At 40.3% G+C, this 26,972-nt stretch overlaps 1 protein-coding gene and 1 non-coding gene across 9 annotated transcripts in view; both read left to right on the top strand.

The window, feature by feature from the left end:
• The window catches only part of LPP (LIM domain containing preferred translocation partner in lipoma), a 791,955-nt gene that overhangs the window by 574,736 nt on the left and 190,247 nt on the right, over positions 1-26,972 (top strand). The gene's annotated exons all lie outside the window — the stretch shown is intronic.
• Positions 14,664-14,725, top strand: MIR28 (microRNA mir-28). The gene has a single exon (NR_129450.1). It is a non-coding gene; the product is annotated as a microRNA mir-28 (primary transcript).

Below are 26,972 nucleotides of genomic sequence, written 5' to 3'. Positions count from 1 at the left end.
TCATCTCAAACAGGTAAGGATTCTAAAGTTCATAGCAAGCTTAGATTGCCCATTTGCATTTAGTCATGGTTTACCATATTAACAGGTGTCAGAAGAGGTATGCTCTTTTTCCTCAAAGTGTCAAAACCTGACCTTGTTACAGAAAACACCCTAGAATCATGTGCTCGGGATTCTTCTAACTCAGCTGTTCCTTCCTCCTGTACTTCAGAGTCCCAACTACTGCGATCCTCTCACCTACATTGAAAGCTGGTTTTAATTATTGATTAATAATTAAAATAGAATCCCTTTTTGATTCAGAGAAAGAGTAATAAAAGTAAATTACTAGTCTCTAAATTAGAATTTATTTTGGATTATAATGGATAAAAAAGATCAATGTTTAAGAGGAAAGCATTAGAAAAGGGAAGATGTTGTAAAAATAGGGGGCAGTCACTACCATATTATGGTAGAACCCACTTCTGGAAGATCTGTCTATTCATGGAACGATCGATAAAATCGTCTTTAAACATATGAAGAGAATACACCAAATTGCTAAAACAACTGCCTTTTATTTAGATAGATATAGCTTAATCCACCCAAATAAAGTGCAGATAGCACGAACTCTCAATTTACTGTGCTGAATCGTCCTGTGTATCCCCACTTCAAAGATGATGTAGGTAGGTAGCAGATAGGAGATTAGCACTGAAGTTGAGGTCAGGATTGAACTTCAGAACGGAATTAATTCATCTCAAAAAAACCCCTGAGTTTTCTAATCATGTGGGTTTTATTTTAAAGGATTCAAAAACAAAAATAATTTTAAAAAGTCTTTATCACATGTTTTGATTTGACAAAGGTAAATCTATGCATTCTGTTTTAAAGAAACCACAACGGGGTGGGAATCAGCAGTTAGCGTAATGGCTATGTCGCTGGACTCCCACATAGTCGACCGCGGTTCGTGTCCCGGACCCGGTGGCTTAAAACTCACGCGGGGCATGTGTGCGTGCGTGCCCAAGATCCCGATTGAACTTCAGAACGGAATTAATTCATCTCAAAAAAACCCCTGAGTTTTCTAATCATGTGGGTTTTATTTTAAAGGATTCAAAAACAAAAATAATTTTAAAAAGTCTTTATCACATGTTTTGATTTGACAAAGGTAAATCTATGCATTCTGTTTTAAAGAAACCACGACAGGGTAAAATATTCATTGACATCTACTTCACACATGTTTGTGATTTTTCATTCTACATCTTAGGATGGGTCTCTAACCTTAGAGATCATGGGCCCAAGGAAATGTGTATTTCACACAATGCAGCTCAGCTCCCCTGTCCGGTAACAGGTAAATGTTTGTGATTTTTCATTCTACATCTTAGGACAGGTCTCTAACCTTAGAGATCCTGGACCCAAGGAAATGGGTATTTCACAACAATGCAGCTCAGCTCCCATGTCCGGTAACAGGTAAAATCGAATTCTGTAGACTCAGGAGATGATGTGGTGGTTAAAGGCGCTGGACTACTGCACGGCTGGCCGTGGTTTGAGTGCCAGACCTGGCGGCTTGAAAATCATGCTGAGAAATGGGAGGTGGGGATCATTTTCGGAGCTGCTCTGTCATTTGCATACGAGTGAAATTAAGTTTAAAATCACACTGAGAGGGATTTTACAATTTAGCAACGGTCTTTACTGTTCCATATGAAGTATGTTATAGGAGTACTACAAGAGCCCAACTTGCCAAAGGGTGGATGTGTATAAGGTGCTTATTTGAGCGCTGCCTCTTCCATCTTCTCCAGGTCTAGGTGACTTGGGTGTTGTTTGCTAGAAGAGCAGAGCTTGACAGTTATAAATGACAGAGGACCCTGATACTGTGAAACAAGTTGTAGCCCTTCAGCAGTCCAAACATGGTCCCAACTCTGACTTATGGGAGAAGTTGTCAAAACCTCAACTATGTTTTCTAGCATTTCTTTAATCACCCAGCTAACTGAAAGATGAATCGCTATTTAGAACAATCCCAGAAACAGCACTCCAAACTTCTTTCTTTGTAATTTTTATAACATTATTCTGCAGTTATAATTCCAATATCAGCAAAGCCCTTCTTTGCACCTCAGTTTCTATCACATTGCTGCCTTACAACAGGTGTCTTTAATTCCAAGGGAATGAATGAATGAGCAGACGAGGATGCATGAATGTTAGTGGAGCAAGGTTATCCCTTCTTTGTCGGGAGCATTACACTGGGTGGTGCTTAGAATTATTTTTTTAGGTTAAGCATTTTGTTAAATGATTTTGAAAACATTTATAAATGGGTTACCAGGAAGAATATGAGTAAGTAGACTGGACTATAACCAGGGACTAACTGTTTATCTCCTGGGCCCAGAATGTGTGGACAAACCAGATCAATACCACCCTATGTCCCTCGCCGCTTCTACTGTGTTGTAGAGTCATTTAGTACTAGCCCCGCACAGAAGTTTCTATTCGAGTAAAATTCTCACCTGGGGGGACCAGCAGTTAGCGTAATGGCTGTGTCGCTGGACTCCCATGTAGTCAACTGCGGTTCGCATCCCAGACCCGGTGGCTTAAAACTTATGCCGGGTGCGTGTGTGTGCGTGCCCAAGATCCCAAGAGGAGAATGAAGGAGAAGGGATTGCGGCATGGCCATCCCCCCCGGGGGGTGATTTCTCGCTTTCTGTCTCTCTGTCTCTCTCTGTCTGTCTGGCGGGCGCATGCGCCCTATAGCAAAAACCTCTCCAAAAAAAGAAAAAAAAAATTCTCACAAGAATTGTTACCTTGTAACCGAGAAGGGATTGTGGCGTGGCCATCCCTTGTAACCAAGATAACAGTTGAGCTACTGTATTTTTTTTTTTAAGGTGTTTGTCAAAGGGTACATATGCTTGCCAGAGAGAGACAGTAAGAGGTGAAGTGAGAAATCAACCTCCAGAAGGTATGGCCATGCTGCAGTCCTTTCTCCATACTCTTCCAGGATTTGGGGCACACATGCACACACTCCTGGCATGATTTTCAAGCCACTAGGTCTGAGACTTGAACCACAGTTGGCCATGTGGAAGTCAAGCACCTTAACCACTATGCCACCTGCTAGCTCTGAGTCACTGGTCTTTAACTGTAAGAAGTCTAACAACCTTTGGGAGGGAGCAGTCACATCCCCCTCCCAAGAACTCAGCCTCCTGTGAATGGGGCAATGATGTCCTCCCCAGAAGATTCACTTCCCCCAACTCCTTTACGAAGTTTGATATTACTATAGGAGGTCACATCTATTGCAGCAAATATGAACTTCGGGGACCAGCAGGTGGCATAACAGTTATGTCAGTAGACTCCCACGTAGTTGACTCAGTTCAAGTCCCAGACCCAGCAGATTAAAACTCAAGCTGGGAGCACTCAAGCTTTTGCATGCATGCCAAAAATCCTGAGAGAAAAATGGAGGAGAAGGGATTATGGTGTGGCCATGTCCTCTGTCTTTCTGTCTCTCCAGCGAGCGTACACACCATATAGGAAAAAATCTCTCTTTAAAAAAAAAAAAAAAGAAACTTGGTGTCCACAAGTTGCCACATGTGAGAATCAACCTCTGTGGACCCTAAACTCCCATTTTTAGGTTATTCTTTGATATCAAACTTTTATCACAATCTCTGTGGAAAATTGTCTGCTTCATTTTTTGGGTTCACAACACAGACACTTCTGCCTAACTAGCAGAAATTTGAGATAGTTCAGAAAGGGCAGAGAAAGAGGCAAATCCTAGTCTTTCTGATTCCAAACTTTATACTCTTTCCATTATGCATAAGTGTGTACATACATGCACCTATGTTTGGACATACATGCCTACGTATACATATTCAGCCGTGGACACTTTCTGTGTACCCTGTATGTCTCGTGCACCTTTCTAAGTACTATAAGGGATATGCAAATGAGTAAGACAGAACTTGCCTTTATAGGGGAAAGGGAATTAATAGGTAAATTGCGAATCTTGTGAGAAGAAAAAAAAGAAGATGCATAAAAAGAAATGGGTGAAATTTAAATCTGAAGGTGTAGGTAGGTAACTTGGTCTTCTAAGAACTGCTTCTTTGTGCAAAGAATGGGGCTTAATAATCTCTATTTTCCAGACTGGTGGACAGGTCCACCTGAGAAGATAGTTGCTAGCCTTTAATAGGCACTCCATAGTAGGATTGTCCATGTGTGTTGTGGTTATCCTCAGAGGCATGGATAGAGTAGCCCCTTACTTGGAAGTAGTGCATTGCAGAGGAAGGAATGTGGTCTTGGAACCCCGGGACCCTGGACTCCAGTCAGACAGCAGTTCTGTGACTGAGCCAACTTCTAGCTGCATGGGTGCCCTGCCTTCCTCCCTTGTGAAATAGAGGTCACCGGAAGGCCCGCCTCGCGAGGTGGTTAGAAGAGTATGCACACAGCGGCACAGGTGTGGCTACACGTTGTGGAAGTACGTAGGAAAGTAAACCGATGGTTTACTCTCAAGAATGTCACTGGAGCCACTTTCTTTAAGATCATGTCTTTTCGCCCATTGTTAAAATCACAGCATTCCTTTTGTCATTACTGTCCACTAGAACCACTGAAATTAGTATTTTGGTGTTCAATGTGGTCTTCCCTTCGTTTGTTAAAACTTTGACTATTCTAAGTGTGTGTGCATGCGTGCATGGGTGTGTGTTTAATTAGTGTCGGAGATTCGTGGCCACTCTGAGGAATGGGTGACGCTGCATGTGCACGTGAGTGTGGTGTGCACACACCCACTGTAGTCACTTTGTACCTTATATCTGATTTCCACACAGTTCTAGCTTTCTCATTACAGCCAACATTCATAATAATAATGATAACAGTAATAAACAACTGTAATGGATTTGGTTGAAAACCTTATTAAAATGCATCACATATTTCTCATCTACCTAAAGGGACCATTTTAAGCATTTGAAACCTTTCGACAACTCAAGGTCATCACCATGACCATCTATTATTACGCTCTGCTGAAATTTAGTAATTCTTCTCTCCTGTCCCCTCAGGCTGTCAGCTGTCATCTCTGCCTTTACTGCGCTGCCTCTCACAGTCTTTCCCACCACTTTTTAATGTTTACTGGTTCTAATCTCCTTTGGAATGAGGAAGAAACAACAACATGGGCATTAGAATGGTTGGTGAATATGAGTCAGTAAGCTCTGTGTAGTGGCCCAACAAAACGGCTATCAGAAGAAGAAAAATTTATCCTGGCTGGAGCTTCTTCTCCTTTTTTTTTTTCCTTCTGTTTCTTCTTCTTCATCATCTTTTTCTTCTCTTTCCACATCTCAGGGAAATCTGAAATGTGGGCTGTGACTTTGTATGTTCTTACATATCCTCGGCTGGAATTCTGCTCTTGAATTGTAACAATTAGTGAGACGTTTCTAAATTGGATCACTTGAGATCGGCTCAGCACTCTGTGAGTGTAAGAACAGGCTGATTTGAAGCCGCATACGGTTGGCAGCTTTCACCCATTTATTTGGACTATCAAGCAAGAATGCTCACAATCTTTCAAATGAAAGAAGACATCTTTATTTCCAGTTCACACCCTTCATAATAAGAAGTGTATTTGAAATAAAGCCAAAAAGCCTAACTTACTTCTCTAACTTCGTGTTTCAGTTTCCTGCAGTAATGGGAGAGCACTTCCTCTCTACCTCCCCTTACCCCCAATCAGAAAAGAAGAGGACATGGATGCATTCAGACTCTAATAGCAAAAAGGAAAAAAAATAAAATAAAAAATAATAATATCTTTCAATTTGTAGAAAAGGCCTCAGCTTTCCTCAAGTGTATCTGTAGGAAGGAGCGGGAACTGCACACTCAGTAGAAGAAGATGCCTTTACTTGGCATTTGACTTACTTACTATGTTTGAAAGGATTATTGTGCCATTGTTACCAAAAAGGAGTCTCTATAATAGTTACCAACAACTTTGAAATCAGAGAAAGTCTTATTTTTAAACGCCAATCTTGATTCACTCTAGTTAAGACCAGACCATGGGGACTGGAGCACAGAGTTTCTCTGCAGAGTAAGAGGAGCTGAGAAAATCGCTGAGAACGCAGCTCCACCGTGGGGAGCTGACGGACCCCTGCTCTTTGACCCTAGCTATATTTTCTTGAACACTGGGAGCCACCCAGTGTTATAAGCCCTGCTTAGAGCACACTGTCTTTGCTTACATCTTTCTGCCAGGGACAGCTCTCCCTGTTCCACTTCTACTCTCTACCATGTCACCTCCAGGGCCTTCTCCCAAATGGGAAAAGTTCTCTGTCCAAAAATTGCCGTGGTAATTACCTACTCTTCTTAGAGATGACTTTTACCACATCGTACCTAGGGCAACACTAATTCACTTAATGCCTTCTGTCTATGAGGACTGCAGTCCACCTGGGAACAAGATCTGCTGCTAGGATCTGCTTCCCTTCCGGAAATACACCCCAGTGCAATTTTCAAAGTACACTCTTCACTATTTGTGGAAGGGAGGGAGGAAGGAAATATTATAACTACAGAAAGCTTATTATCTAGGACCCTAATATGATTACTGCTAGCTAATGGATTTGACCTATATGAGATTTTACTGTTTATGAAGTTCCTTCACATGTTTCTATTATCATTCATCACTATCCTGATATTATATGTATGAATATGCATATATGGTGTATATATATATGTATATATATATATATATATATATATATATATGCTCATTATCTATTTAATTCATGTATGGTTTGCATGTCTTAAACTCATGCAGAGACTTTATTGTCTCTACACTGTATCCCCCTGCCCCAGCTCCTGAGAAGTACCTGGCAAACCAAAGAACAAAGAAAAAAAAAACAAGACAGTATTTGTCAGCTGAATGACTGAAGGTATTATCTCACTTACCATTCACCATTATCACATGAAATAAACAAGAAGTCCACACTATATCTTTGTCTTGTTCTTATTGCCAGAAGGTACATTCATTCACCGGAGAGGGAGTGAGTACAGTATAGTCGTACTGCCATCCCTTCTCCTCCATTTCTCCGTCCTGCGTGTGCAGGCACACACACAGCATGGTTTTCAAGCTGCTGGGACTGGGATTTTAATTGCAGTCAGCCATGTAGGGTCTAGCCCCCCTAACCACTAGGCCATGGGGGTGGCCCTATCCTTCTTTGAAGCAGATAACAAAACTGAAGACTTGAGGCCTGATCAAGGTCACATAGCTAGTTATTGGCCAATCCAAGACTCGAATTCATTCTTCTATTTCCATAGTCTTTCTTTTCTGTCTTCTGGGAATTTGCTATATTAATAGCAAAGCAAGAAATGTCACACAAGGAAAAATTGTTTCCAAATTTAAATTCATGATGCATACGCAAAAAATTACTGACTTTTTCAATTCAATGGTAACACAGATTGTGTGATTTTTAGGAGGAAAAGACTTTCTTTTCCATCTTCTTGCCTTTATTAGCATATGTGTCAACGCACACGCGCACACACCATGCCGCTCTCAGCTTGTACTTTTCCAGCCTCTTGTTAATTGCTTTCGAAGGCTCTCCCTGCTCCGATGATCCCAGGTGCCTGTCGAGGCTACGGCTTGATCAGGTCAAGGCCACGCAACACACAACAGCATTTATTATGGTTACATTTTAAGTGCCCAGGGCTTGAGGGGAGTAGCGGAGCAGGCCTTTTAGGAGCCGGACGACGAGGCTGGGTGTTGGTTGCGAAAGTTAACATTCACCCTCACAGCAGCTCACAGCAGCAAGCAGAGTAAACACCCATGTAAATTACTAAGTTATACTCAGTATCAAGGGTGTCAATAATCATTCTGAAATCCGGGTAAAATGTTATTTTTACTGAAATAAAAGCCAGACACTAAATACATTCTTCCCCCATCACTGGACACAGATCTGGCACATTCACAGCAGCTAGAACACGGCCGCCCTTGTGGAGAAAGCTGGGTACGTGTGAGTTCATCGTACTGGGCAGCAAACAGAGACGTAGCAGTACTCACTTTATTTCCCCAGGCACTTTTCTAGTTCCCTTTATCTTAAAACAGGATGACTACAAAGGACATGACTACAAAGCTATCCAGTGATAGAGGAGAAGAGGGTTGGGGAAAGAGGGAAGGGAGCGAAAGGACCAGGGAGAACTAACAGTTTTTAATCTAAAGCCCACGTGGGCAGGAGTGAGTCAGGGAAAAACTGTAAGAGGACCTCCTTAGTCACATATTCTGTTACAGACTGTGGCAATGGCTGTGAGTGGCCCAAGAGCTCTCCAAGGCCTATTTTTATATTCACTTTGATTGTAATGAGGTGAAAGGGTGTCCACATTCGCGGGGCTCATCTTCCATTCGCCCATGAGTCAGGCAGCAGGGCCCGGACTTGCGTGTCTCGGTGGTAGTAAGACTCATTTTTCTACCTCTTTTCCTTTCTCATAAATGACTCAGGAGACTCACTAGAGAACCATGTGTGCTGTTTTTACTGGAATTATCTTTTGAGGAAGTTCATGTCCTCTGAGCCTTTACTGGATTCACCCAGCGAACGTGCCCCTACTCTGATTTTGCCTCCTGTATGTGGTTTGCAGAGATGGGATGAATATTGGGGTTTCCCGTCAGTCCATAGCTCGGAGTTTCTATTTCCACATTTTGACTGCTAATTCTATATTTGGTTAAAATCCTGCTTTTTGCCTCGTTTCCTAGGGAAACAGTTTGTAAGAGCTACTGTGTCCATCTGCCTCGCTCGACTGGGTTTTTGGTTGTACACCCTGAGTATTTCCTAATCTGACAAAAATGAGGGAGAACCTCTCGAAATTTGTTAAAAAAAGATTTATGAAAATGTGTGGTCAGTTAGGAAATCAGAGTCGTGTGGAGTGGGGAGGGTAGTATGTGCCTGTGTTTCTCATGGTCTGTACATGTGCAGCTTCCTCTATAAGAATCAGTGCAGATGCACACTGGAAGGGCAAAGAAATCTTAGTCTACCGATGCAAAAGCATTTTTCATACAAGAGTTCTTGAAAATGTTCATGGAAGATGACTATTAGAAAACATGCATGGGTTTAAGGGTTTCTTTTTGCAGCAAAATAACCTCCTATTTCTATTTTCCACAACAGTTTCTAAGTCCCTTGTATAATATAAACATAGACACAAACACATCCATGCAAAGACCTTCCAGTCAGCTAGGACATTTCTAAGAATACTAGACTTGAAGTCATTATGAATCTGCATTATGAGATTTGAGTCTCAGTCTAGATCTTTTTATTAATAAGGGAACCTCATATTATTTGGGGGAATTTTAACATCTTGTGCTGATGATTCCACAGCCAAACTGTGTTTATTAAATAAGACACCTTTCTTTCTTTCTTTCTTTCTTTTTTTTTTTTTTTTTAGTTTTTATTCTCCAGGACATCAAAACTGTATAGAATGACATACCAATATCTCTGGAATTAGTTGATATTTTATCAAACACTCTAATGGTAGACAGTTTGTATTTTTAGTCCTTTAAGTGTTTTTTTTTTTTAATCTTTTTTTGGAGAGTTTTTTGCTATAGGGCATGTGCGCTCGCCAGACAGAGAGAGACAGAGAGACAGAAAGCGAGAAATCACCCCCCAGGGGGGATGGCCATGCCGCAATCCCTTCTCCTCCATTCTCCTCTCAGGATTCTGGGCACATCCACACATGCGCCCGGCATGAGTTTTAAGCCACCGGGTCTAGGACTCAAACCGCGGTAGACTACATGGGAGTCCAACGACATAGCCATTCCGTTAACTGCTGGTCCCAGGTCTTTAAGTTTTGAAATCAATCCCTAAAGTTCCATTAGAACAGGTATCATGGACACATCAGGTTCCATGGACAACAGAATAAGTAACATTAACCTAGATGATTTCTAAAGCTTTCTCCAGGTTCTTAGTTGCTAAATTCTCTTTTGAACCTTTTTTTTGGGAGAAATTGGCAGAAAAGGAGTAGGAAGTGTGCTTTCTTATGTTATAAAGCACCTGTGTTCACCTCGCCCTTGTAGTTATGTCCACGAATCTAATGCCTGTTAGTTTTTCTACCTTCTAAAGATGTTTCTGTCCTCTTGAAGTTACAAGTGAGCTGGGTCCTTCACCAGGGACTCATGGATAAAGACCGTTGGGGTCTTCACATCCTGACACGGCACGTGCCTAGTGTTAGGAAGGGAGCCCTCAGCAAAATAGAAACTGTTTCATTTAATTACTTTTCAAGATTCCATTACCAGAAATTTTTATGTAAATACATATTTTATTCCCCGAGGCATGTTAATATGAGACCAAAATTATACAACACTGAAAGGAAAACAGAAATTTCCTTTTGCTAGTTCTCGCTATGTGTTACATTGGGAATATGATATAGGATGACGAAGGTGCTGAGACTTAACCACAGCTCTCTCTCTAGCACTCAGTTGGCAGCATTGATACTGATAATTCAACACAATTCAGTACATGGACATTTACTAGTTGTTCTCTGTGGGTTGGAGGCTGGACCCATGCTATGGAACATCTGGATACTATTAATGAAACACATTTAAGAACCCCAATAGTACTAAAAGTTTGTAACTGCACCTGTGGCTAGTCAGTATTTAATGTCTCAGAAGAGAGTTTTCATGTACTTATCAAATACTATGTTAAACACTATTTCATGGGCTTTACATGTTTTTCTAAACCAGTCCTTTGAAGTGTGGGTACTAGGATTATCTCCATTTTGCAGTGAGAAAGCTGAGGTACAGAGAAGGTAAGCTCCCCAAGGCCTCATCATCAATAGTTGTGAGCCAAGCAGTGTTCTCTGGTCTTGTCTTGTCTTGTCTTGCTTTTTCTTCTTTTCTTTTCTTTTTTGCTTTAGAGGTTTTTGCCTTATGACACATGTGATGCTGGGAGAAAGAGAGACAAACACAGTGCAAGGGGAAGTGAGAAATCACCCCTCAGGGGGCAGGCCCACACCACAATCCTTTCTTCTCCACTTCCCTCCCCGGATCTTAGCCATGCACAAACATATGCCCAGTGTGATCTGGGACTCGAGCAGGGATTGGCCACGTGGGAGTCCAGCAACATAACCACTACATCATCTGCTGACCCCTGGTGTCTGTTTTCTTAACTACTTTGTTTTGCTTTGAGGGAGCAGGACTAGTAGATTAAGGAAGAAGATATGCAAACTAGGAAAACTAGGATTGGAAGACTGATGGGTCTGACCTTCCAGAAGATGTTGGCTCTCAGTGTTCACAGCAGGGAGCATAGTGTGAGCAATGGCCTCAGGGTGGAAAATGGTCAGTGCTGTTGTATTGAGAGAACTTAAGCAAGCTAGTCTGGAATAGGGAGTACAAGTAAGCAGAGGTAAGATTGAAAACAAAGTTTAAGGGGTTTTTAGGGTCAGGTCAGATTGTCTACCTCATGTAATTGTGAGAGCCATGGGGCAATTCCAGGTCTGAGGCCAGGGTCACGAGAAGAGCCTGACTGAGTGCACGCAGCGCTCGATGTGAGGTCAGGACTCTAACCCGCTAATGTCCTGTCCTGAGGGAATACCCTCAGATGTGAAGACCTGTGTAAGTAAGCTAGACCATTTCCAGGGTAAGTGCTCCCTCCCGGATTATGGAGACTTCCCAGATCCAACCCATTTGCTCTAGCACAGCCTCCCATGAGACACAATTCATCCTGAGTTGCATATCGTCTTTGCTCCTTTGGACAACCTTCTTCACTGTTCCTAGAGAAAATACATTCCCCTTCCCTGGAAGAGGGTGTCCACTTGGTGAGAGCTTCGTCCTCCCGCATGTTGGTGAAGACAGTAATGTAGACGGGACACTGCCCTGGCCAGAGGGGTGTGAGGACAGACTTCAGAGTCGGGCAGTCATGAGTCAGGTGGTGGTACGTGTTGTCTACCTCACTAATACTAAATTTCCTCATCTGCGTGATGGCGATATTAATTGTACTTGCTTCCCAGGCATATTGGGATTATTAAGTGTAAACAATCCACCTAAAGTACTTAGCCCATTGCCCTGCATAAAATAAGTGTCCAATACATGTAGCCATTAGTGTTGCTGATAATAACATAAAGCCCCGAGAATGAATCCTCCCAGTCAGAATACATGGCTCTTCTTATGGCTGACTTTGGTTTACGTAGTCACGAGCCTATACTTGTGAAAGCAATGATGATAAAGAGAAAGCACAGGAAGTGCTAGGCTCCTGTGAGAGCCTGAGGTGGGTGACTCCAGCTTGTCCCCACACCCGGTCTTGCAAACCTAACCCTGATATATGTTTCTGGAGGGAAATCTAATGGGCATTGTGAATGCTAGATGGATGACTTAGTCTCCAAAGAAATGCCAGACAGTGAAACAGAGAGAGACGTTAACACACTGTGTAACTTGTACTGTGTAGTGAGTTGTTACTCGGTTTCCTTTTGCCCATCAGAATGATCTGCTGAGCCTTCTATCCATATTGTTTCTTGGGCCTCACCCCGCAGAGTTACCGAATTAATTGGTCTTGTAAGGGGGCATTGTTATGTCTCGAGCTTCCTACAGGATTCTGAGTGACAGCCAAGATTAAAATCCTATGGTTTTCTAGAGAATGGGCAAGCACAGTGAGGACACAGGAAAGGCCTGACAGTTACTCCAGAAAGAATCAACATAAAACAAGGAGTCAACAACAAGTAGAAAGAATCAACATAAAACAAGGAGTCAACAAGTGTGTGTCTCATTGCAGGCCGGCTTCTGCTGTGTTTCTTAGTTTAGTGTGGCAAGTGCAGGCAGTACCACAAAGAGGAAAAGTTAAAAATGAAAAGCTGGAGGGACTTTATGTTAAGGTTGTGAAAGCTGCTGCCAATATTTGGTTATGAGGTAGGGGCTTTGAGACTTTAGCTTGAGGAAAAGCAAAGGCATGTCTCTGTACTTGTGCTTAAGTGAGATTTGTGTCAGTGTGGGAGCCTCAGTGTGACTCAGGGCCCACTGAAAATACAGAGACCATCTTAGCTTGGCTTGTTATCAAAATAACAAAGGAATTCCATGGCTTTCCATGAATCTTTAAATTCACATACTTCATTACAGTTTCTCTCTCTTTTCCATGCTCTCTCATTTCTAGTTTCCAGGTTATGGGAGACCATCATGGGAGACCATCTAGTTCAATTCCAGCTGTTACTTCATTACAGTTTCTCTCTCTTTTCCATGCTCTCTCATTTCTAGTTTCCAGGTTATGGGAGACCATCTAGTTCAACTCCAGCTGTCTGATTTTATGGATGAACAAACTGAGTGGGGGCTCCTGGTACAATACAGACAGAGCTGTTTCCTCGTCTTGTACACAGGGCCCCTCTAATGCTGGATTCCAGGAGGGAAGAGCTAAGGTTAGAGTGTCTTCAACTTTCTCACTGACCTTTTCTGACTTCTCTATCAAAGCCCTGAATATCTCCATGCCTTCCTGGCTAACCGGATGTCTTACCTTCAAGTATGGCAGAAGTTTCTTCATTTGGAAAACATAGTTCTTACCTTAACTGCCCCAGGCACCAGTGCAGAAGAACTGTGACCTTGCTGAGTGCCACTGCATGCCAAATGAGACTTAATCTTCCCTAAGTACTTGGGAGGAGAAAAACAATAATCTACATGATGGGCTTTTGGCCTAAACCCATATCCTTTAGGAGAAAATGGAATTTGGCATAGCTCATATTCTGATTTAAAGGAAAATGTTTTGTTCTGATGTCATTTATCTAATTTATGGTAAAGAGGATTAAATTTTTCCTGTGCAATGTCATCTAGCCTTTAAGATTGCGGAGTGTAGATGGCCCAAATAAATTGCCTGTCTTCTTTGAAGCCTTCCCAATGCCTCCAGTTGGATAAATCCCTTCTTGGATCTGTCTGGTCATTCAGTGAACATTTGTTGAACACCACCTGTGTGCCAATATCGTTAAAGGAAGAAGGTAGTGCAGAAGATGGAGAAGGGAAGTATAGAATGTGAGGCTGTGTATTGTGGTATTGACAAAAAAAAAAAAAAAAAAAAAACTGTAAAATTAATAATTAATGCAGTTTATTTCCAAGTCAACTGTGAGTGACCTAGGCCCGGAGAAAAGGCATACATGTCTTTCTCGGCGTGATCATGTACAGGGGTTCCTTTTATTTGTTTTTGATATTGACAGACAACATTTAGTGAAAAGATTTTCTATTGGTCTGGCCCAAAAAAGGCGAGTCATATGGCGGGGGAGGAGGGGGGAGCTTGTAGGTTATAGGTGGGTTCCACAATTCTTAGTTTGGTGATTGGAAGGGAAGATCTGTGTCTTAGTTAAAGAAAGGCTTAATCTACATCTCAAGGAAAAGGGGAGTTCTGTGTCTTGGGAAGAGATAAGCAAAAGAATATACTGTAATCAGTTGCAATACATATCTCAAAGATACTATGCCAGGAGCAGGAGGTAGGAAGAATTCTGTTAATAGAAAATAAATGGTCTATTAATGTTTGTGGTATGACTTCCCCAGTCCATTTTGAAAAGATTTTGGAAAAATAGGAAAAGTAGTCATACTTCTGTCCACAGTGGGCTGTAAAGAAGTTTCTAAGTAATCCTTGGTAGACTGACAAAGAGGAGCGGCAGAGTTTATGAAGACAGAGAGATACAGATTTGTATTTTGTAAATGAAAACATTTGATTATGGCTTATCTGTTCAGAAGACATGGGTGACTTTTACATGGTAGATACTGTGCTTGGTACTGAAGATACAAGAAAGAATAAAAAATGGTCCCTGCCCTGAAGGAGCTCACAGTCTATTGAGTTGCCTTCCTGACTTTCTCACTAGATTGTGAGCTCCTGGAGGGCAGGCACTTTTGTTCATCTGAGAAAGGGCATATGTTTCAGGGTTACACTTGGATTCTAATCCCAACTCTATTAATTTTGCTATATTGACATCAGTGAACTGATCTGTGCATTGGGGCTGACAGAGCCTACCTCATTGGGAAGGTACAAAGGTTAAAGGGAAGGACAAGATGTTACAGACACAGTAGGAGCTCTGTCTCCTCTCTTCTGTTCTCCTCACAGAGCCTGGCTCACCTGCACATTCAGGACCCTGCTGCTGCCTGGTTAGCTGGAGAGCCTCGGTTGGGAAGATTTCAGCCTGGGGTCTGCCTGGTAGCTTTGGTAGCTAACAGATCCTTTCTCAGCTCTGTCAATGATCAAGTCACTCACTCCAGGCTGTGATCTGGCAGTCAGGGCCAGAGTTGAGTTTTGGACTCTGAATCCCAGACATGCATTTTCCAAAAGTCAGAACCAAAGTCAAAAGAAAATGACGAAATTTCCTATCTGGCCAAAATTGTATTATTTCACCAAGGGCAACAAATCTTCTTGGCAGGAGAAGTGATTTGCTTGTGTAATCAATTGTATTTTCAAGTGACAGGGTCCTTCACACAGTGACTTAAAGAGGAGGTGTTGGTTGTCTCTGGCTTCTATTTGACATTTTATTATTTCCAGAGTATTTTCACATATCTTATGTCACTTATTCCTAATAAAGTCTCTCAGAAGTGCACATGGCAGAATTACGGTCCTTCACTATATTCATTGAACACAGAAGAGACTGAGACCTACAGAAATGAAATATCTTCCCAAAGTCATATAATTGCTTATACTTCCTAGTCATAAGAGGTTTGCTATTATATGAGGAAAACTATGGGGAAATATTGTGGCTTTTGTTTGTTTGTTTTGGTCTGGTTAATGCATGATGGTAGATCAGGAGTTCTGAGCTCACTTGTTGGCTGAATGAGCTTACGAAATTCAGCAGGTGATTTTTTAAGATTTATATGCTTCTTTGACCTGTGAAGTCATTGTGTCTATTCCCTTGCCTTTGAACAAAAAGGAAAATATATTCCATCAAAGGCAATACCTTCTGTTTAGATATTGTTAACATTTGCGTTTCACAAAATTTTAAAGATTTGCATAATGTTCCCAAAGACCAAACGTACCTTGTGAAGTATACATAGAACCTACCTGGTCTGGAAAAGCAAGTGAGATGCCCAGAGATTGTGTGACATTTGCTAGGTCATAGACTAGGATGTAGCAGATTTGGGACTTCAATCCTAGCCCTCTGGCTTTGAATCCAGTGTTTGTTATATCATATGATGTCGATCTCATGATCCACTCACATAGCTGTTTGCTCTAGATTAGGTTTTCCCTTTAAAAGCTAGAACTTGGTAAACTTAAATCTAATGATAGTAAAGCTCTCATGAAGTATCTGTTGAAGTGAAAAATATGTTGCTTCAAAGGATCTACTCCACTTGTTTAAAAAGAAGTTTTCATTTATTTCCCAGTTTTGTCTCTAATTCTTCTGATGTTTCAAAAACATTCCATTTACAAGCTGGAATGGAGAGGTTGGCCTAATTTCTGTGTTTTCTTTGAGCATAAGCAATAATCATTCTAAAAGGATGATAAAAAGCCTAAGTGAGATGGGTTCTATATATACTTACTGAAATCCCTATAGTCAGAACCAGGTGGAATGAAAGAATAACTAAGGCGTTTTCTTCTTCCACCTGATTTTCCCTGTTGTAGAGGTGAAGACCCCACATGCTTGAGCCAGACAGCCTGGCTTTGAGTCTTGCTCTAGGTGTTACTCATTAGGTTTTAGCAACTTACTGAACTTTCTTCCATTTCCTCTGTGTAAGGAGGCAAACAGTACTACAGGCAGTTTTTAGAACATTCATTGCCTGTACATTTAAGTAGGCAATTATAATTACCTGTTATCATTGTTTTTATATTCCCCCAAGGCCTTCTTCCCCCAGTAACAGTTCTATCCCTACCTTTTCTCTAGAGAGAGCTAGTAAATCTTAATATCAGTTTAAGCTGTTGGGTCCCTTCACATGACCCACACACACCTCATTAATTTCTTAGCATAACATTTACTAGGCATTCAGCAAATGCGCTTGAAATGAATGTATTAGTTGCCGTCATCTCATTTACGTTTACTTTTTGTGTTGATTACAAGTTTGTAACTTTGCATCTTCTGAGTGAGATAATGTGCTCCTTCACATGCCTGAGGTACTGTAACATCTGGTTACTTGTTCTTTTTCTAAAGACCCTCTGTACATTTCAGAAGCATTGGAGGCCTAGGCCATAGCTGAAGCGTAGTCAGAGAGTTGATGTACTGCAGAATGACCTAGATGGGTCACTGCTTGACATTTCTTGATATTGAAAAAAAAAAATTAAGCAAGTAATAACTTGCTTCCTACCTGTTACCCAAGATAGTTAGCATGATAGAGATAGGGAACATACAGATTTTTAAAAAATGAAAGGGTACCTTCAAACATTAGCAAAAGAAGTAGAATTTAAAAAGTTTATTTCAATGCACATTTTCTTAAAATCCATACACAATTCTTGTCATAATATGAATTTTACATGAACCTTGTGGAGACTCCTCACATTCATGGTGGTGGTATAATAATATAATTCTTTGTGTGATTATGGCATTTAATTACATTAAACCCATTTTATTTTAATTAGAGTAACACTTTGGATCCCTTCTTTCTTGCCTTTTTTTCTTTTTTTTAGAGGTTTTTGCTATAGGGCGCGTGCGCTCGCCAGACAGAGAGAGACAGAGAGACAGAAAGCAAGAAATCACCCCCGGGGGGATGGTCATGCCACAATCCCTTCTCCTCCATTCTCCTCTCGGGATCTTGGGCACGCACGCACACGCGCCCGGCGTGAGTTTTAAGCCACCGGGTCTGGGACACGAACCGTAGTCGACCACGTGGGAGTCCAGCGACATAGCCATTACGCTAACTGCTGGTCCCGGATCCCTTCTTTCTTGATCTCAATCTCTAGTTACTAGAACTTGGGAGGGAGTTTCTATATTCAATATGATTGGTACAAATCCTTAGCTCCTTTGCATGCCAGCTCTGTGATCTTGATGAAGTTATGAAACTTCTTGTGTCTAAATTTCTCATCTATAAAGTAACTTTGCCCAAGTAGTTATCTTATAGGATTATTTCAGAGGTTAAAGGATATAATACATGTACAAAGTAGTGACTTTCTAAACGTTTCTTATTTCTGTAGCCCCCAGACGTTATATAAAGCCCCAGATCAAGCAGGCTCTCACCATATGTTAATAGCAGTAGTAGTTATCTCTGAAAAGCATCATCGAGAACTAGTGATTGAGATGAAGAGAAGGATTGAGGCCACATTGATTAGGGCTTTGACCCACCTGTTAACAAGAAGCCCGTGAGGGCTGCATCGACTGAGCAGGAGAAGGAAGTCGAGGAAAAGGAAACGTGCACAGGGCCAGCACAGCCAGCCTGACAGAACTCTCTGTGGACCACAGCTGTCGATGCCAGCTGTTGTCAGTGTGTGTAGGCTCGCCCAGAATAACAGCAATGATTTTCACTTTACAGAAACTTCCATCACGGATCTTAGGAAGCTGCATAAATGTAGATTAGGACGCACACAATTTTTGTCAGGAACGAGCCTACTTTATAAGGCGTCAGGACTGCATGCTGTTCAGGGTGAATCTTTTGTGGTAGAGAGAGGACTAGACTAGTTTTGCATTAGACCTACTTTCCTGATCTGAATTATTTTTTGTTTTGTTTGTTTGTTTTTAAATTTTATTTTACCCCTTATTTAATCACCAGAACAACCACAATTAGATTACTTTAAATAATTAATTCCCCTCCCTGACTCTGTTTACTCACTATAAATGACGGGATTCATTTGCTACTAAGGAATCTCTGCTGTCTCTTCTGCTTCTGAAATTCAAAGTGTGGAGGATCTAAAATTGTCTCCTACATCTTAGAGAAACCTAAGTGTGTTTGTTTGTTTTACTTATTTCTTCTAAGAGAGACAGAGAGGTAAAGAAAGAAAGTACCTTCTACAGAGTCTTCAGGCTGCAGACCCCCCCTGACTCAGCTATCTCAGATCTTGGGCACACATGTGCCATCAGTGTGATTAGAGAGGTTCCAAGTCCTCAGTTCTTGTAGAGTACTTTCCTAATTTTTTATCCATGGTTAGTCTAGAACTCAGCCGACAAATTTATCTATCAGTCTGGTCACTGAGAAACGGCACAATCCTTTAGCTTTTTATGTGAGAGAATATGTATTACGTATTTTTCTTTTCACCCACCTCTAGGTACAGTGTTATTTATTATTTCCTTTTACTATTTGAAGATTTAGCTTTAACCCTGAAAACTTATATCTGAGATTACTAAAGGAAATAGTAATTTTAAAAATTTCTACTAGTACTGAATCATGAGGGAAAGCATGAAAAATAAATGTCTTGCAAAGGCTTCTACGCAAATCATCTTCACCATAATTACCTGGGGGTTCTTGTTATATCCTTGGTTGCCAGCTTTGTGCACAGAGGAAATATTCTTAAAAAGTAATATCTGCCTCTAAGTTCGTTTGGTAGTTCAAAACTTCATCATGTATTAAGAAATCCACCTACAAATACCTGTGGCTAGGTTACAAAATCCCACTGGAAAAATGCAGATGAGTTGAGAGGCCGAGGTACTCAGGCTGTAGTTAAGCATTGCTTTCTTTTCTTTTTTTTTGGAGAGGTTTTTGCTATAGGGTGCGTGTGCTCGCCAGACAGACAGAGAGAGGCAGAGAGACAGAAAGCGAGAAATCACCCCCCAGGGGGCATGGCCACACCGCAATCCCTTCTCCTCCATTCTCCTCTCAGGATCTTGGGCATGCATGCACACGCACCCGGCGTGAGTTTAAGCCACTGGGTCCAGGACATGAACTGCGGTCGACTATGTGGGAATCCAGTGACATAGCCGTTACGCTAACTGCTGGTCCCCCAAGCATTGCTTTCTGTAGTTGACCACTAGGTTCAAAATCCCAGGTTCTTCATGTACTATCAAGGCGATCTTTGTATGTCAGATTCCTCATTTGGAAAGTCAGGATAGTAACCACTTGATGGGATGGCTCTGCTGATTAAGTACACTATTTAATGTAAAACATTTTGAATATTGCCTGGCACCTGCTAAGCAGTATATGCTCTTAATTATTTTCTCTCTCCTAAATTGTAAATCAGGAACTACATGAATTAAACATATAAATTAAACACTAATGTATTTCTACCTGGCAGAGTTTGTGGGAAGGGATAAGAAATTCCTTTAACAGAATTAGTATTGTTTTCATCGTGGTCGAAGACAGATAAGAAATATTGAACACTGCTGGTCTCCACATCCAGTCTCAGAGTGTCATCTTTCTTCTTTCCCGCTGCACTGCTGATGCATGACACTGAGTCATTCATATTCTCTCATCCACCTTCCTGCCACATTTGAAAGACATCATAGCTCAGATTTGACAGCCTGTGTGTGAGCATTTAATACAAATAATCAGGAGGCCCTGTTACATATTAGCACAGGCCATGAATCATCTTAAGTATTACCTACAGTGGGCCTGAAATAGAGGCATCCCCCTGCCATGCCTACTTCCCCAACCCTAATTGAAGATGAAGAAAATGATAGCAAGACAAGTTAAAAAAAAAAAAAAAAGTGTGAAATGTTAGACAAAATAAGTGGTATAACTTGGTATTTGAACCAGCTTGCTCTGTTTCCGAAGCCCACGCTTCCTCCATTATACCACAATCAATGTTTCTGAAAGTAAAAGGGGCCACCTCGCTCTCCAGCCTCTGGTATAATTAACATCAGGCTTTAATCAGTGAGGTTGTCTGTCTTGATTAACCTTTATGATAGATCATGTAAGTTTCATATTTCTAAATGAATATATAGAGGTAGCTGTAAATTAGTGGAAAAACACTGAGCTCGGATCAGAAGACTCAAGTATTACTCCTGGCTTTGCCACTTAATACGAGTGTTATTTTGGCTAAGTCACTTAACATAGTGACCAAGCAAACCACTAACTTGGTTCATTTCCTCATTACAACAACAATAAAAGCAAAACTAAACAAAACAAGGAAAAAAAAACACAATGTCATGCTTTGGAAAATATTAAATAATCTAATGCATAGGAATTGTTGACTGTGAAAAAGTGTAAAAATGCCAAGAGTTTTTAATTCCATGCTGCAATAGAATGCTACCACAGTTCCTCTGAATTTCATTCTTTCAAGTCCTAATTCAAGCCCCTCATCCTTCTGGCATGTTTCTGGTATGCTTTAGCCTACTATAACCGCTCTCTCTTCTGAATCCATATCATCCCTTAATACATTTCCATAATACTTACACAGCATAGCATTGCATCAAGGATAATCTTAATTTCTTAATCAGTGCAGGCAGTAAAGGTTTACATGGACCTTGTTAACTCACAAAATAAATCCCATTGCAAGTGATATTTAGTAAAATTAAATATTTTGCCTTGGATTACACAATTGGTAATTAGTAGATATGGAATTTGAACCCAACCGAGCAGATCCTAGCATCTAATTCATACTGAATACCAAAAAACATTAAAGATTTTATTTTTGTTTCTACTTCGTATGTCTTGATTTCATGACTGGATTATATATTCCTTAAGCCAGAATAGTCTTACTCAGTTTGATGACTACCTTAATGCCTGATTAATTACTAGTATTTGTAGACAATTTAATGCAGGTTTAAGCAGAGGCTGCAGAGGCTACACTGCTCTAATACCCTAGAAACAAGGACTTTTGACTTCTTCCTCTTCTTGTCTCTGGGAAGAAGCTAATCTCCCCACTATGTATGTTGAACTACTTTGATTTGATTTTCGCAGGTCAAACAAAAAATTTAGTCTGTTATTCTCATTTACGCTGTTTGCTGCCTCACTGCAGAGGCCTAGAAATCCAGGGTGATCAGTGTGCCTGTCAGAGGGTAGACTTATTTGCTGAGGGTGGCATTGTTATTGAACAAAACATATGGTTTTTTTTTTTTTTCCTTTCTTTCTTTTTCTTTTTTGCATTCTGAGTGTTTTGGATCTCTGAGCAAGAACCCCTCTGACTCAAATGAAAACCACCTTGTGTTAGGTGAAATATGAGGAGTTAACCATTTGTTTGCTGGTTTGCATTTCCCACGAAAAATTCAAAAACAGAAATTTACCTCCGCCATGGAAAGTGATGTGCCAAGTTTCATATTTGCATATTAAAACCGAAAACTGATTTGCATGTTATTTCAATGTGTCTTGTGTCACGTTCAGGCATCTGGCAAGCCCACTAGATAGAAACAGCTTGTATAGGAGGAAAGTGTTTCTGTGCATATCAAGGCTCAAAATCTAGGTGCCTTCATTTTTTTCAACAACTTATCCACACTTTGAGTTCTCCATTCTCTTCCGACTTCATACCTGAGAACAGTAAAGACCAGAACCCATGTTTTATAAACTATGTTTCTTGTTATTTTCTATGAGCCATACACTTTTCTTTTACTTTATTCTATTTAGATAATATAAAAATTGCAAAGAAAAAAATTACTGTTAATCCTGTATCCAGATACAAGTCTCATTAACATTTTGGTATATTTTCTCCTCGTATCTGTTTTTTACACTTAACTAGAAACACACACTGGCACTCTTACGTATCTATTTTTATACATATGTAATTATCAGATGTACTTTTAAATATCTTCCCTATTTCATTTTATAATGACAATTATTATGAGACCATCTAAATAACTAACAACATGAGACTGGGAAAACCCCATTTTGAACAGATGGTGAATGAGAACCACCACGGTCAGGGCTGGAACCTGGTAAGATAAACACTGTGGAGTCTTTGTGACAGTCCTTTTTTTAAGAGTGTAACTTCTGATTGAGCATGGTTTTGCTACGGGACAATGTATGGAAAGCTGTCTGTTGTGATAAAACATTTCCAGCAAGCAGTGGAGCAACTAACCCTTTGCATTATTAGAGGCAACTAAATAAAGAAGAAACCTCAATGAATGTCACTGCCGAGCACTGATGGGGTGCAGCAAAGTTCAGAGCAAAGTTTAGTGTGAAAACACAACCTTACATAACAGTTCATTCATAAATGAATCTTCATGATTTTATGCCATTCAGTCATGTCAAGGTAAAGCCTAGCAATGGAAATAAAATCTTGTAATTATCTTGTCTGTATTACGTCAAATTCCATGTGCATAAAACATACATAATGCCTAAATAATGGGGAGAACTCTTGTAAGTTTTAGCAATAACATGATGGAAATAACTGTGTTAGTTTTGTGTAGAGAAAATTGAGAGATCCTCTCACCCCACAGGGACAACTTGCTTTCTCCTTTAATGAGAGTCCTCTTGGAGATATGAAGTGAAGGAGAAATAAAATAAGAATGGGGGAATTAGGTTAGCAAGAAATCTTTGACTTAGCTTCTCCCAAAGAGTGTAGACTCTAGGGTCTATTTGATTGAGTTCAAATCCTAACATTCACTGCTTACCAGTTGTATGGTGCTGCTTAACATTACTAAATATCAATTGCTTCAAACTCAAAATGGGGTCAGTATACTTAATCTTATGAGTTGAATGAATGGTCCATGTAAACTATTTACCCCATTGCACCTGGGGCTCCTCCTACTCTCCTTTCCTGCTTCTTCCCTACTGGCCAGGGAAGCATCCATGGTTGAGTTTTGTCTGGAGCTCATCCAGGCAGGAGAGCATGAGGAAGGCTGCTCTGCTCTGAATAGCCAGGCATGAGCTTCATCTTAACTTTTGGTGCCAAAGGCTAGAATGGAAAAAGGTTTAACAATTTGGAAAGCCAGCAAAGCATACATTCATCCACCAAATGTCATGTGTTTCAAGATGTATAGTTAAAAGTACTCAGAGTAATTACATCACTTGCTAAAACAACAATTAATGTGAAACTCAGGTATACTACACTGAAACACTTTATCAGAAAATAGGAAAATGGAGAATTTTCAGAGAGATCTTAATCTGCAAAGATTCCACATCCAAGAAGAAAGCCATCTTTGTTAGTAGTTTCTAAGCTATCCCTCCTGGTAATTATAACTGCCATCTATTTGATGTTTAATATTTTACAGAGCTTTTTGATATGAATTAGATATTATATTCCAGTGTATATATGAGAAAATCAATCACAGAAAAGTCCTTGGGGAACCTAGATGGTATCCTGGACATCAAGCCTAAGAGCCAGCATAATCTGTGTCTGGTTGCCCTTGAGGCTACCCTGATACCTGGAGGCTGAGAGGTGGGTGTAAGAGGCCACTGTTCCCCAGATCAGTAGAAAATTCTGGTGTGAAAACATCATAGTCTCTTTAGTGGATTCCCAGCCCTTTCCCCTGGCTACAGAAACTTTGTTAGCACTCCACCATGCTGTAATTCCAATTCATCCGTCTTTGGGTAGGATTCTACATCTGGCTGGAGAAAGGTGATTTAGAGGCATCGATGCATGACATGAGAAAAAATATGAGAAAGTAAAGATTGTAAGAAAATCAAACTTGAAAGTTGATGACTGTCTGAAATGGGATTTTGAAGCTAGTATTAAAAAATTTTTATTTTAAATTTGTTATAGGGCATGTGTACTCACTAGAGAGAGAGAGAGACTTAGAGAGAGAGAGAGAATGAGAAAATACCTCCCAGAGAAGATGCTATGCCACAATTCTTTCTCCTCCATTTCTCCTCTCAGGATTTTGAGCATGTACACACATATGCTCAGTGTGTTCTTCAAGTACTCGATCTGGAACTCAAACCACACAGTGGGCCACTTAGAATTCAGTCACCTTAGCTACCATGCAAAGATCCTAGCATCTAATTCATACTGAATACCAAAAAACATTAAAGATTTTATTTTTGTTTCTACTTCGTATGTCTTGATTTCATGACTGGATTATATATTCCTTAAGCCAGAATAGTCTTACTCAGTTTGATGACTACCTTAATGCCTGATTAATTACTAGTATTTGTAGACAATTTAATGCAGGTTTAAGCAGAGGCTGCAGAGGCTACACTGCTCTAATACCCTAGAAACAAGGACTTTTGACTTCTTCCTCTTCTTGTCTCTGGGAAGAAGCTAATCTCCCCACTATGTATGTTGAACTACTTTGATTTGATTTTCGCAGGTCAAACAAAAAATTTAGTCTGTTATTCTCATTTACGCTGTTTGCTGCCTCACTGCAGAGGCCTAGAAATCCAGGGTGATCAGTGTGCCTGTCAGAGGGTAGACTTATTTGCTGAGGGTGGCATTGTTATTGAACAAAACATATGGTTTTTTTTTTTTTTCCTTTCTTTCTTTTTCTTTTTTGCATTCTGAGTGTTTTGGATCTCTGAGCAAGAACCCCTCTGACTCAAATGAAAACCACCTTGTGTTAGGTGAAATATGAGGAGTTAACCATTTGTTTGCTGGTTTGCATTTCCCACGAAAAATTCAAAAACAGAAATTTACCTCCGCCATGGAAAGTGATGTGCCAAGTTTCATATTTGCATATTAAAACCGAAAACTGATTTGCATGTTATTTCAATGTGTCTTGTGTCACGTTCAGGCATCTGGCAAGCCCACTAGATAGAAACAGCTTGTATAGGAGGAAAGTGTTTCTGTGCATATCAAGGCTCAAAATCTAGGTGCCTTCATTTTTTTCAACAACTTATCCACACTTTGAGTTCTCCATTCTCTTCCGACTTCATACCTGAGAACAGTAAAGACCAGAACCCATGTTTTATAAACTATGTTTCTTGTTATTTTCTATGAGCCATACACTTTTCTTTTACTTTATTCTATTTAGATAATATAAAAATTGCAAAGAAAAAAATTACTGTTAATCCTGTATCCAGATACAAGTCTCATTAACATTTTGGTATATTTTCTCCTCGTATCTGTTTTTTACACTTAACTAGAAACACACACTGGCACTCTTACGTATCTATTTTTATACATATGTAATTATCAGATGTACTTTTAAATATCTTCCCTATTTCATTTTATAATGACAATTATTATGAGACCATCTAAATAACTAACAACATGAGACTGGGAAAACCCCATTTTGAACAGATGGTGAATGAGAACCACCACGGTCAGGGCTGGAACCTGGTAAGATAAACACTGTGGAGTCTTTGTGACAGTCCTTTTTTTAAGAGTGTAACTTCTGATTGAGCATGGTTTTGCTACGGGACAATGTATGGAAAGCTGTCTGTTGTGATAAAACATTTCCAGCAAGCAGTGGAGCAACTAACCCTTTGCATTATTAGAGGCAACTAAATAAAGAAGAAACCTCAATGAATGTCACTGCCGAGCACTGATGGGGTGCAGCAAAGTTCAGAGCAAAGTTTAGTGTGAAAACACAACCTTACATAACAGTTCATTCATAAATGAATCTTCATGATTTTATGCCATTCAGTCATGTCAAGGTAAAGCCTAGCAATGGAAATAAAATCTTGTAATTATCTTGTCTGTATTACGTCAAATTCCATGTGCATAAAACATACATAATGCCTAAATAATGGGGAGAACTCTTGTAAGTTTTAGCAATAACATGATGGAAATAACTGTGTTAGTTTTGTGTAGAGAAAATTGAGAGATCCTCTCACCCCACAGGGACAACTTGCTTTCTCCTTTAATGAGAGTCCTCTTGGAGATATGAAGTGAAGGAGAAATAAAATAAGAATGGGGGAATTAGGTTAGCAAGAAATCTTTGACTTAGCTTCTCCCAAAGAGTGTAGACTCTAGGGTCTATTTGATTGAGTTCAAATCCTAACATTCACTGCTTACCAGTTGTATGGTGCTGCTTAACATTACTAAATATCAATTGCTTCAAACTCAAAATGGGGTCAGTATACTTAATCTTATGAGTTGAATGAATGGTCCATGTAAACTATTTACCCCATTGCACCTGGGGCTCCTCCTACTCTCCTTTCCTGCTTCTTCCCTACTGGCCAGGGAAGCATCCATGGTTGAGTTTTGTCTGGAGCTCATCCAGGCAGGAGAGCATGAGGAAGGCTGCTCTGCTCTGAATAGCCAGGCATGAGCTTCATCTTAACTTTTGGTGCCAAAGGCTAGAATGGAAAAAGGTTTAACAATTTGGAAAGCCAGCAAAGCATACATTCATCCACCAAATGTCATGTGTTTCAAGATGTATAGTTAAAAGTACTCAGAGTAATTACATCACTTGCTAAAACAACAATTAATGTGAAACTCAGGTATACTACACTGAAACACTTTATCAGAAAA

This window comes from Tupaia chinensis, unplaced genomic scaffold (assembly GCF_000334495.1).
Source record: "Tupaia chinensis unplaced genomic scaffold, TupChi_1.0 Scaffold000515_1, whole genome shotgun sequence".
Lineage (NCBI taxonomy): Eukaryota > Metazoa > Chordata > Mammalia > Scandentia > Tupaiidae > Tupaia > Tupaia belangeri.
The sequence above is the reverse complement of the archived record's forward strand: the minus strand, read 5'-3'. Positions and strand labels throughout refer to the sequence as shown.